Below are 11,827 nucleotides of genomic sequence, written 5' to 3'. Positions count from 1 at the left end.
ATCACCAGTGATATACAAAATAGTCTGCTTTTTCCACTTCCCTGTTTGCACAGTAAAAAATTGAATTTTACCTTCATCTTCTCTCATTACATGATGCTGTTCCACTTTCACCACACAAAAATCCAGCCACTCCACTTTATGCTGGTTTCTAATGCACTTCATTAGCACCGCTGCTAAAACATCGTGTTTAAAATAAATGTATGTTGAAAACAAGAAAAGGAAAAAAAATTCTTTTCCTTCTCTGGATTAATTTTTTGTGTTTCATGGCTTAAAATGTCTGTTATGTTTTGTGAAAAAGCTGTGCCAATATGACTGGGGGACTGTTGAGCAAGGCACAGAGAAATATGTGCCAGAGCAGATCTATCAACACTACAATAGTATGGAGGAACATGAACTGTATCTTGCAAAATGGAAAACCTGGTAACACAGGAAATGCAAGAATTGTGGTGAGTCTATAAGGAAAAAGAATGCAGCATTGAAGGATAAAAGTGAAGGGAAGATTGATATAATGATAAAGTAATAGAATAGCACTGGTAAAAAAAAAAAAAAAACTGTAAAGAGTGGGATCTGGAATTTTTTTGAGAGGAAGAAGGCAAGAGAACCTTTGCAGGCAGAACTGAGAACCTCCTGGGAAGTCCTTGATCAGATGGGTTTTGACCCACTGGTGGGATTTCTTTCTGAGAGATGAGTGATGTCACACACAATGCTGCTGTGGATTGCTTCAGTTCCCCAGGTATGGCTGGGGCAGAACATGACAAAACATGAGGTGACAAGCTGGGTCCAAGGCCAATCTCAGCAGTCCAGTTAAGGCCTCAAAAAATGCAGAAGACAGTGCTCAGAGCAGCCTACAAGCACTCATGTATCTCAGGAGAGGACCACTCCAGTTTAATGATGCTCTTAGGCCCAAGGCTAATGCAAGGAGTGGAGGTCCAAGAGAGGTCATGTCATGGCAATTAAGTCCTATTGGGTGCCCACAAAGCCCTCACACAAATAGAGTAAGACTTAATTGTTCTTAGCTTCCTCAGCAACAGCTCCTGCATGAGTTCTTTTTGTTAAAGCCCAAATAAGATCTTTTTCATGAAGGACTAAGGTGTTGTTCACTATTGAAACTAAAAAGCCACCTCTCCAAGGTAGCTCTCCAGACAATTTCCTCCTAAAAAGCATGGCACTGTATTTTATCCAACTTTAGATTTTGGTTTTAGGTGCACATCTGAATTTTGGTTTTTTTATGGTTCTCTCAGTCCAAGGGAGAAATGAAATCTGCATCTGGCAGTGGTATAAGATTTTCCCTCTAACCATCAGCCTTACTGATGCGTTCATCAGTGTGGATCCCAAGGCATGGCTTGCAGGACCTGCACTGACCATGGGCTCAGAGCAGGCATAAGAAGCATCCCATGCCATCAGCACGAAAGCTTTCCTTAGGTCAGTGAAGCAGCTTACTTGCACAATTCCCACAAGGACTCACTGTCCACAAGAGTCTTCTTGGTCTAAACCCTTCCCTTGACAATTCCAAGTGTTTCCTGGATGAAAGGTAAGGGGTACAATGTGCAGAGATCTTGTGAGACTCCCCTGGAGTTCAGTATCCAGCTCTGGGGTCCCCAACATAAGAAGGGTATTGACCTGTTGAAGCAGGTCCAGAGGAGGGACACAAAGATGATCAGGAACTGGAACGCCTTTCCTATGAAGACAGGCTGAGTGAGTTGGGGTTGTTCAGCCTGGAGAAGGCTGTTCAGCTCCAGGGAGATCTTGAAACAGCCTTCCAGTACCTAAACAAGGCTACAAGAGAGCTGGAGAGGGACTTTTTATAATGGCATGTGCTGATAGGACAAGAGGCAATGGCTTTAAACTGAAAGAGGGCAAGTTTAGAATAGATATTAGGAAGAAAATCAGGAGTGGTGAGGTACTGACACAGGTTGTCTGGAAAAGTTATGGATGCACCATCCCTGGAAAAGTTCAAGGCCAGTTTGGATGGGGCTTTGAGCAATCCAGTCTAGTGGAAGGTATCCCTGCCAAGTACACATGATCTTAAAGGTCCCTTCCAATCCAAACCATGGCATCAATGCTATGATTCTGTGCCTTTCTCTGCTGGAAACAATATCTGCATCAGAAGAATTTAAAGAGACTAATCTAGCCCCTCAGCTAAACAAAGTCCATTTTGCTTTCCCACCAGCTTCTGAGTACTCTATCCTACTAACAATAGCTCAGGAAAAGTGAGGGAGATGAGACCAACAAGATTCACAACTTATTTCCTAGTACAGTTGCAAAGGCTGACAAAAATAATCCAGAGGTACTACTGAAATGTCTGCTCCATGCCTCTAAAACCTAATTTACACCTAGAAGCATAGTCCCATTAAAGTGTTTATTCTGAATACTTCTAACATGTCCACTTAGCCCAAATGGAGGCAGAATGAGGTGTTTCACTGCCCATCAGAGCACCTAAGCCTGTCTTCCATATCTTGTATCAACTCACCTCAATTTGCCTTTCCTTGGCTTTGCACAGGGCACTGCTGCAGAATTCATAAGGCCTCAGTCAGCTTAGAAATAAATCTCTGTTGATGCCAGCACTCAGCTCTTGTGGCCTGTACCAAAGAGGTGTGGCAGAGATCAGGCTAGTATGAGAAGAAAGCAAAAGATGCGAGCAAGGAAGAGGAAGAACAGAAAAAAAAAAAAATAACACATCATAGATATAAGATTATGTGTCCTTATCTACATATAGAAATAGCTAAATTTCAAAAATATCTTTTTGATAAGCTAACCAGAATGAAATATTTAACTCTGTATTGCTAACACAGTCAAAAATTATATCTTATAAAATGTAAGCAGGATTTGCTCTAAAAGCTGACACAGAAGGATTTGTTTGCACATGTTCAACGCTACTGACTTTACAAGTTGCATTTTTAAAGAACGACAAAAACTTTGCAAGTGAAAGACAGATACATGCTGCGCTTAAAGAAAACGGGTGTAGTGGCTCTTGTGTTTTATGTTCTGACATGCTTTGGAGATACACAAATGCTGACTTCTAGCAGTAGTTACAAGCCCAACTCACTGGTCAAAATCTTATAACAAATGCAAAAAAACAGGTCTTTAAAGTAGTTTGTATTGAATATTAGAGTTTTCATCTCATATGTGAGAGACAATACCTCTTACATTGCTGAATACACATGTAATGTGTATAAGTAGAAGAATACAAATTATCATATAGCATAGCAAAACATGTAACTGTGATTAAATGCTAGTTCAGCCTAGAACAACATTCAGAAGACTATCAAATAACATATACTAATATACTATATGAATATACACCAAAAAAAAAAACCAGAAGATAAAATGGACACCAAATACCTCTCACATTTCTTTAGTTTTCATTCTTCCATTCATTTCCTAGCCTTATACTTACTGACCATGAGATGAAAATAAATTATTTACATTTTAAAGTTACACCTGTTTATTTAGTAAGGAAGTAAATACTTGGTAATTCCAGAGCCATGCAAGTAAATGTATGGAAACAGTATGGAAAGTGTGTATTGAATGAAGATCACCTCCAAACTCTCTCAGTTCTCATCACATCTCATCCCATCCAGGCCAGCCGTTTTCTTATCTCATGCAGAAAAACAAACATGGCCTTACACAGTGTGTAAGAAATATACCCATTTATCACAACCTCCAGCTGAAGGCTTGTAACAGAAACAGAATTGGATTTTCCCTCCCAAGGAGTAAGAACAAATACTTCCCTTTCTATGATCTCTAAAAACCACATCTGAAGAAGGCTGTTTTCTTGCAGAATAGTTTGACATCCACAGAAATGCTTTACACACCTGAATTCTCTACTGCTGCATCAGCGAGTGTTGCCCTTCTGCAGAGGACACATATAACCAAGTTTTTGAAAGTAGTTCCCATTTGCTTCTGATGGCCAAAAACTTTTAGTGAAAGAAGTAATCCTGCTATGTGCCTGGCAACAAAAATCGTAACTTCATTGCATGTTTCATATGGGCAAAAATCAGGTTCTGAATGCAAATTGTTCAAAATAAATAGAACAGAGAAGATAGCAACTTTAGAATACTATTGACCCTATGGGTAATATACAACCTTATTGTATTTTTAACTAGTATCACCTGTGAACACAAATATAAGTGATACTGCAATTGAAGACAACATTTTCAGCAATCAGAATCAAGGTAATGTGGATAGACGACTAGGAAAAGTCAGACAGAGGCAATAGCCTTTAACTGACCAATTAAAATAGCTGGGAAAAGTGCACAAACCCATGCACATTTGTCTGCAGGAGGACATTTCACAGAAGGCTTATTTAGATTTTCCAACTAGTTTAATCTCCTGGAAAATACTAAATGTAATTTCAAACAGTGGCTACTTACATCCCTCATCCAACTCCTCTTGGACCTTGTTTTTCTTCTGCCTTCTAAAAAGAACCTGATCTCAATGTTGCAAACTTTTTGTGACATAGTATTTTCAGAAAAGCCATTCGAAATTTAACATGACAGAGAGGGTAAAGAAATGAGTTCACAGAAGAATTGATCCATAAAAGCCAAAAGGTTGCTTCATACAGGAAGTTATGGACACAAGGTCCCTGAAAGGTCCCTGAAAGGGCCCATGGATAATAATTAGTAAAGAATACGGGTCCCAGCAAATGGCAAACACACAGAAAATTCTGGCAAGAGACTTTGCTATTTTCTTATCCCGTTGCATTTTTGATCTGGTCTTTGCACAGAAGGAAACATTAAAAGTCATTTTCTGGGGTTACGGAATTGTCTCTGGATGGAGATGAGCAGTCAGTTCCCAAAGACTCTTTTTTTGGTCTCATGGAAGAAGAAACACTGTCCTCTGCTTCTGATGAAGAAGATGCTGCCCCTGGCCTCAGCAAGCCACAAAACCTCCAGGACAGGCTGCTGCTCCTCGGAGGCTCGCAGTCCTGCACGCTGCCACGCCGCTGGCGCCTCTGGATGTTGTGGAAGATGTGCACGTTGAAGTAGGTCACCAAGAGCAGGGGCACAAAGAACTCCAGGGTGGAAGCACACAGGAGGAAGTACCAGTTGTTCAAGAACTCAGCGTAGCACTGATCCACCGCTACCACACTGTGTCCGGCCACGTGCTCCCAAAACAGGATGGCTGGGCAGTACAGGAGAAATGCTAAGACCCAGATGGCCACCATCTTGATGGCAGGGTTGGATGTTATTCCCTGCTGGGCTCTGTAAGATAACCTGTGAGAGGAAAAAACCCATAAAAAGTTCAGACTTGTCAAGACCCATTTTGGGACTAAGAGAAGCAGCTGGAGATGAACTCAAGAGGTGCTTGGTAATACAGAGATGTGGCTGCGCTGATCAGCTGAAGCTCACCCAAGCATATTTATTTCATGGATGCTGAGAGTGCATATGGTTGTCTTTCAAAAAGTTAATGTCACTGTACCAGGGTCCAGGTCCAGGGGATGAAACACGATCATCCATCAGTACCTAATAATTCGGTATGCCTTGTTTGAGATACCTATGGTCTGAAGTGCCAGAGGAATTAGCACTTTACAGCTGTTGGGAGCATGACTCCCACTCACTGGAAACTGCACTGCTTTTTACAGCATTTTACAAACAAATAACTGTATGCATCATGGTGGTCTACAGAGAAGGTGGCACATAGATTTAACCTATAAGAAAATTACTTGCTAGACAATTCATATGGATGAAGGAATAGATACCACACCTGCACTTCAGCCCTTAGCTGATTAAACTAAAAAATATCACCCATTTTCTTCCTTCTACATCCACACCAGGGCCAGTTTTTCCACTATGTGTTGCAGAACATATAGATACAATGTGGCTCACATCCTGCTTCATCCCTTTCACAGGACGAATGTGTAATTCTGCAGGCTTAGACATCCAATTGATAGCAAAAGTTTGAGTTAATGTCACTAGAAATATCATACAAATATCCATAGGTCTTAATTGCATTTGTATAGGTGCTCTGAATTTTGCAATTTGTAAATGCTGAGTCTTTGGCTTTCCAGCATAAGGCTTCTTACACACCAAAAATTTTGGTGTTTGGTTTCCAAGATTTTTTCCTTAAAGAAAATAATAAAGTAAAATAAGAAGGCAGTTATAGGAAGTTAAATTACCAAATAAGACTGAAATTCTACTGCATGAAGTTTTGTTGACAGTCTCACGCACACCAAGAGGTGGAACCTTTAGTTCTCTGTGGCATTCCCTGACACTTGAGCTAACAGTGTGGCTGGTGAGAAAAGCTGGCCTCCATCCCTAGCATGGACCAAGACATAAAGCTCACACCAAGTGTGTAGGTTTCTCTGCAGAAAGCAGAGACAGATTGTGTCTGAAGTTTGAGGTTCTGCTCCAGACACAAAGAGGAGTTTATTCCTGCATATCTACAGGCAATTATTGCAGTCTGCCTTTTGTTGCACTTTCTGCCTGTTTGCTTTTGCTCCTGGTCTTATCTAGAATCATTTTTGACCACATATCAGGTCTAGACACCTTCCCCAGGGTCCTTTATTTTACTGCCCTCCACTCTCTTTTACTTTCATTCCTGATTTTAGGTCCAAACCCCAATCCAGTTTACTCTGAATTTCCTCTTTCCCTGCCCCTTTATTATCAGTCTGCTGCCTTACCCCTTTTACCCCCTAGACTGCTTTTCCTCAGGCAGTAACAGGACCACAGCTTGCAGCAGAAATTGTGAGAAAAGTCCTGGTTGATTGGCTCTGCAGTGAAGCATGTTCAGTGTAGAATATTCACCCCATCTGGCTGCAAAATATCTAATAATCGCCACATGCCTGTATATTTTTGAGGGGTATTATCTTTATTAAATTCGGGCTTATACTCATCAACATGGCAAAGGCTGGTAAATATAACCATCCAAGGAAAAAGTATCAGAGAAGCTCTAAACAGGTTACTTGCAGCTTTAGTAACTGACAGGAAACAGTCATAGCTGATAAGAACGATGTTCAATACTGAAGCTGTGCAGAGGAGATAGTCCATAGCCAGCCAAAGATTCTTCTTCCCAAGTGCCATTTTCCTGTCAGGCTGTAAGGGATGTAGAGGGGCATGCAGAACACACCTGTGAAAGCAACCACAAAGACACCATCAAGTTCATAGGGATGGCAAACTCCTGGAAGCAGAGAGACAGACTGTTTTGGTATTTGGGTTAAAAAATCAACAAATCTATTAAGGTGAATATGTAATTTATATACATAAGTTCCTAAATTCTCATTAAATCTGATGGTGACTTTCTATGTCTTAGATCTGGGATTTATGTATTCTGATTGTTGAGAATGAGCTGAAAGCAATTCAGCAAAGAAAGATTTACTGACGAAGAAAATACAAGTCTAACCAACTTAGACTCTCTAAAGATCTAAAATTAGTGCTGCAGCATATATGCACTCTGGTTGCATTCTGATATTCTTTCATCTGTATTAGAATTTTCCCTCCAACACATGTGCAGATGTTGCCAGTTGAAGTTATTCCTGTAAGATTGGTTAGAATTTGTAAGATGAAGACAATACATTGAGCAGTCTGTGTGGTGTTCTACCAGAGACAGAGCAGACACAACAGAAGTATGAAACTCTCGTTTTTAAATCTCATGCTTCTTCACTACCTGAGAATAACTCTAGAACTATTTTGGTTGGTTAAATTTGTTTTTTGTCCAAAAGACCTTCCACTGAAGTACTTCACCAAGAAAATCATGCTTGTGTTTTATTTCTAAGTGAGCAACTTCTTCATTTTAACACTAACACTCCTTCAAAAGTATGGTGCAATAGCTGATTCTACATTCCTGAAAATGCTGATCTACCAGAGACAAATAGAAAATTATATGCCACTTCAAGATCCATTTAAAACTCTCCAGATTATTCGTTTCTTGACATGTCCTCCAAGGTCTTAGAAGTTACTAAACATATCAAAAGTGATGTGGTCCACTGACAACAAAACTCAGGGCAAGGAACTGACAGACTGTTATTAACAGGGAAATGCTCACAGCACTTTCAATACTGATGGCCTATTTTAACAGCACCACTTTAGTACTAAATACTCATTTTTCATAGTTGCTCATAACAGCTATTTTTCTCATGAACTTCAATGGGATCAATGTTTGGCACCATGTCAAAAAAGTAATGACTGCTTCTAGCTATACATGTAACTACAGAGGCAAACCCCAGGTTTTAAGCATTGATGTTTGAAGATATTCTTACTTTTACTAATTAGTGGATGAAAAGACATGAGTCACATCCCTATAACTATTCTAGACACATAATAAATTAAAGAAAAAAAGCACAGCAATTTCAGAAAATAAAGTATTTCTTCACCAATATCAGAGAAAAAATCTTAGATTTACAGTCTGTATAGGCCAATCTAATACTGATGGTAATCATTTCCTCTTGGTTGATTTAAGAATGCATGATGCAGCAGCCACAAAGAACAGATGCAGAAGGTAGATATTTAACTCTCTTGGCTCAACTATGAGATATGAGGAGAAACAGACTTTGCAGAAGACCTGGGCAATGAACTAGCAGCTCCAGCAAATTGTCTGCCTTAGCAGGAAAGCAAAGGCTTCATCACATGCATTGTTTTCTGCCCCATGGGGCAAGTCCCAGAATAAGGCAACACATGTTATAAATGGTATAAATTAAGGAAAACCTTAAAGGCTAAACTAATACACTTCACTACACAGACTGACAAAGGAATAGCATTTGGGGGGATGGTATTTTCAGAAGTGCAGTAGGCCTGTGGCCACGATTTCCTTTCTCACAGTTCAGTCAATATTGGTTTCTGTGACCATCCTGAAGATAAAGCCTTTGTGTGCAGAAGTACCTCCTTGCCAGCCTCAAGTCAAGACTTCTGCCGGCACATCTGCCACAGGACAAAGGTTTTGTCCAACTTTCTTAGCTGCATGGGCTGTTTCCCCAGCTTCAGCCATGGAGGAGTGCTGCAAAAAGCATTCACTCCACCATCATCTCACTTGGCATCACCAGCCAGGACTGGATCCAGGGCAACTCCAGCAACAAACTCTCCTGGAGTTCTGCAGTGACACTATGGGAAGAGGGGACCAATTAGGAATATAGATGAGAGACACCAGCAGGATGTTACTGGTCCCATCAGATCAATAGCCTGCATTAAGCTGAAGCCAGTAAAAATTCCTGGTGAAAAAGTGTCTTGCTGTAGTGTAATACATTCATAAACCATTAGTACTATGTAGAGAAATAATTTACCTGGATGTATCATACATAGCTATCAAATATAAGGTGTTCTGAAGTGTGTGAGGAACACCTTATATTTGGAGAGGCAAGGGTAAATCATAAACTGTAGAAAATAACCTCTTCAAGAAGTATTCACATATAATAGTCACTCCTATTTTTTTTTGAAGCAACATTTAAAGTATTTATATGAAAAAAATGCAGTTATTATAACATATTTTGAGACGTATTGGGCTATTAAAATACTTCATGCAGCTTCATGGGGAATGGTGATTCCCCATCCTTCCCCCAGATACAGCTGGGAAATAGTTCTCTCATAAGAAACACACCAAAAATAAACACCAGTGCTTCTCTTAAGACTCCTACAACACAGTTAGCACATGGCTCCACAGCTCTGACTTACCCACTGCAAAGTCAGAAACAGCAAGATTCAGAAAGAAATAGTTACTCCGATGCCTGAGTCCATCATGAAAGCAAGGATCACCAGCATGTTTCCAAGGATGGTCACCAGACACAGCAGCACCATGAGGAAAGCCAGCAGCACCAACACGCCCAGGGAGAACTCGGAGCTCGGAGGCTGGGTGGGCCAAGTCTCGTTACACCTCGCAGCCACGTGCGGAATTTCGGCAGTGCTGTTGTGCATGGCGGCTGTCCAGCTCAAGTCAGTCTGGGAAGGAAGTTGTATCAGGCAAAGTTATCCAAAAGGTTGAGACAAGTCTATTAACAGGCTGGGCTGAATACTGAAACAATAAAAGAAAATATTTACAATATCAAAGAAATGGAACATGAGACTTTAAGACCTGGGCTCTCTGACATGTCTTGATCTGAATGCACCTATTGGCCTTAGAAAAGACACCTCCTAATCAGTGTCTTTCCTGGACATGGACCCTTATCTACTAATCTCAAAAAGGCTCGTCTGAAGATAACTATTTTTAAAGTCAAGCAGTTTGCATATTAGCAATGTGTAAGTTGTTTTGCACATCAAATTGTGCTGAAGCTAAAGCCACAATTCATTTTCACCTCCACAGTGGTGAACAGGTTTAAAATTGTTCCAACTCTATTTCACTTACATTAAAATGTAGATACTTTTCCACTTGCTGCTATAACACTTTTTAAATTTTACAGTTAATAACAGAGAGATCTTTCTTAGTGTTGCTGGTTACAGAGCATTTGTAATACAGTTCCATGCTGCAGAAGCATCACCAATACCTCTTCAGCTCACCCTAAACAGAAGCCCTGGGAAGAACAAACCAAATACTTGGACTTTGGAGGTCCTTATGGTGTGGGCCACCTATCCTGCATCACCCAAGTAATCCTAGATAAGATTTTGCTCCATGAAGTACCAAGCCTTTCGGCCTTTTCAGAAGTGAGAAAAGATATCCCTTCCTCATCACAACTCCATTTATTGTGGTGGGATTTGCACAACTACATGGCTGTGGCTGACACTCACTGACTGCAGCACCATGGCACACCAAGTAACCAGCATTTCAAACTGCAGCCAAAATGCCAGGTACTTGGGAAGATGTAAGGCAAGAAATGAGGAAAGAAAGGGTGGGAAAGATGTGGGGGGAGAAAGATGCATTTCTTTGCTACCCTACTGAGGAACAAAGGGAATTATGTTGTAAAGACTCATTAGAGCAAAAGGTGTAGGGTGACAGAAACAGAAGAGACCTCAGGAATGGCAAAATGTGGCAATGAGACACAGCTGCCTTAGGTGTGTGAGCACAGCTGCAGCCTGGGAAGCATAGAGGAGGTACTAGAGCTTCCTGTGCAGTCACTAAGCCACACTTGACATGGGTGACATTATGGTGAGAGCACATTGCAGAGCTCAGGTTGAGGGAGGTGATGAAGTCTTCTTTAAGAAATTCAAGAAAGCTTCTGGACCACAGGACCTGCTTTTTATGTAGGACTTTAGTGTTCATGGCATCTGCTGGAAGCGCAACACATCCAGTCCTAGCAGTGAACAAGGTTCCTGGAGGCTGTCAGGGGCAACTTTCAGACACAAGTCCTGTGTGGGCTAATGGGGGTGATGCACAGCTGAAACAGCTGCTCAGTGGTAAAGAGGGCTGTGTGGGGATGTGCTAGCAGTGCTAGACTCAGATGTAGTGATAATGAGGTAGTGAAACTCAAGATCCTAAAGGCGATGAGGAAGGAGAGTAGCAGTGGAGAGTAGATTTCTGTTTTGGAAAGTAGTAGTGGGAATCCCATGGGAGCAGATCCAAAAGACAAGGACCTCAAGGAAGCTGCAGGCCTCTAAGGACAGCAACCTCCATGCACAAGAATAATCCATCCCAGTTCTTAAGAAAACAAGCAGATGTATCATAACAGTGGCTAACCCTGGAGACTACAATGCAGAAAGGCCACATGAAGCAGTTTGAAGGAGGGAGAAAACAAAAAGGAGATAGTTAGAAATGTTGCCTGGCAACATAGGAATGATGTTAGGAAAACAAAAGCTCACCTAGAGTTGATGTTTGTAAAGGACATCAAGGACAGCATGAAGAACATCAGCCACCCCATTAACAGCAAAATGGTGAATAATAAAAAAATGGGTAGTTTGCTGGACCAGACCAGTGATCCTGTGACAGCAGGTGCAGATAAGGCTGAGGTACCCAGTGCTCCCTTAGCTTC

The 11,827-nt window shown here is 41.1% G+C and overlaps 1 pseudogene across 1 annotated transcript; it reads right to left on the bottom strand.

Moving 5' to 3' along the window:
* Positions 1-3,081: 3,081 nt before the first annotated feature.
* LOC110482358 (histamine H3 receptor-like) lies at positions 3,082-9,878 on the bottom strand (annotated as a pseudogene). Its single transcript, XR_013340991.2, has 3 exons — positions 9,603-9,878; positions 6,898-7,068; positions 3,082-5,216 (listed from the first exon to the last, which is right to left on the bottom strand). The product of XR_013340991.2 is annotated as a histamine H3 receptor-like (transcript).
* Between the last annotated feature and the right edge of the window lie 1,949 nt (positions 9,879-11,827).

This window comes from Lonchura striata, chromosome 2, assembly GCF_050655825.1.
Source record: "Lonchura striata isolate lonStrDom1 chromosome 2, ASM5065582v1, whole genome shotgun sequence".
Classification (NCBI taxonomy): Eukaryota; Metazoa; Chordata; class Aves; order Passeriformes; family Estrildidae; genus Lonchura; species Lonchura striata.
Note: the sequence above shows the minus strand (reverse complement) of the source record. Positions and strands in the feature narration are given on the sequence as shown.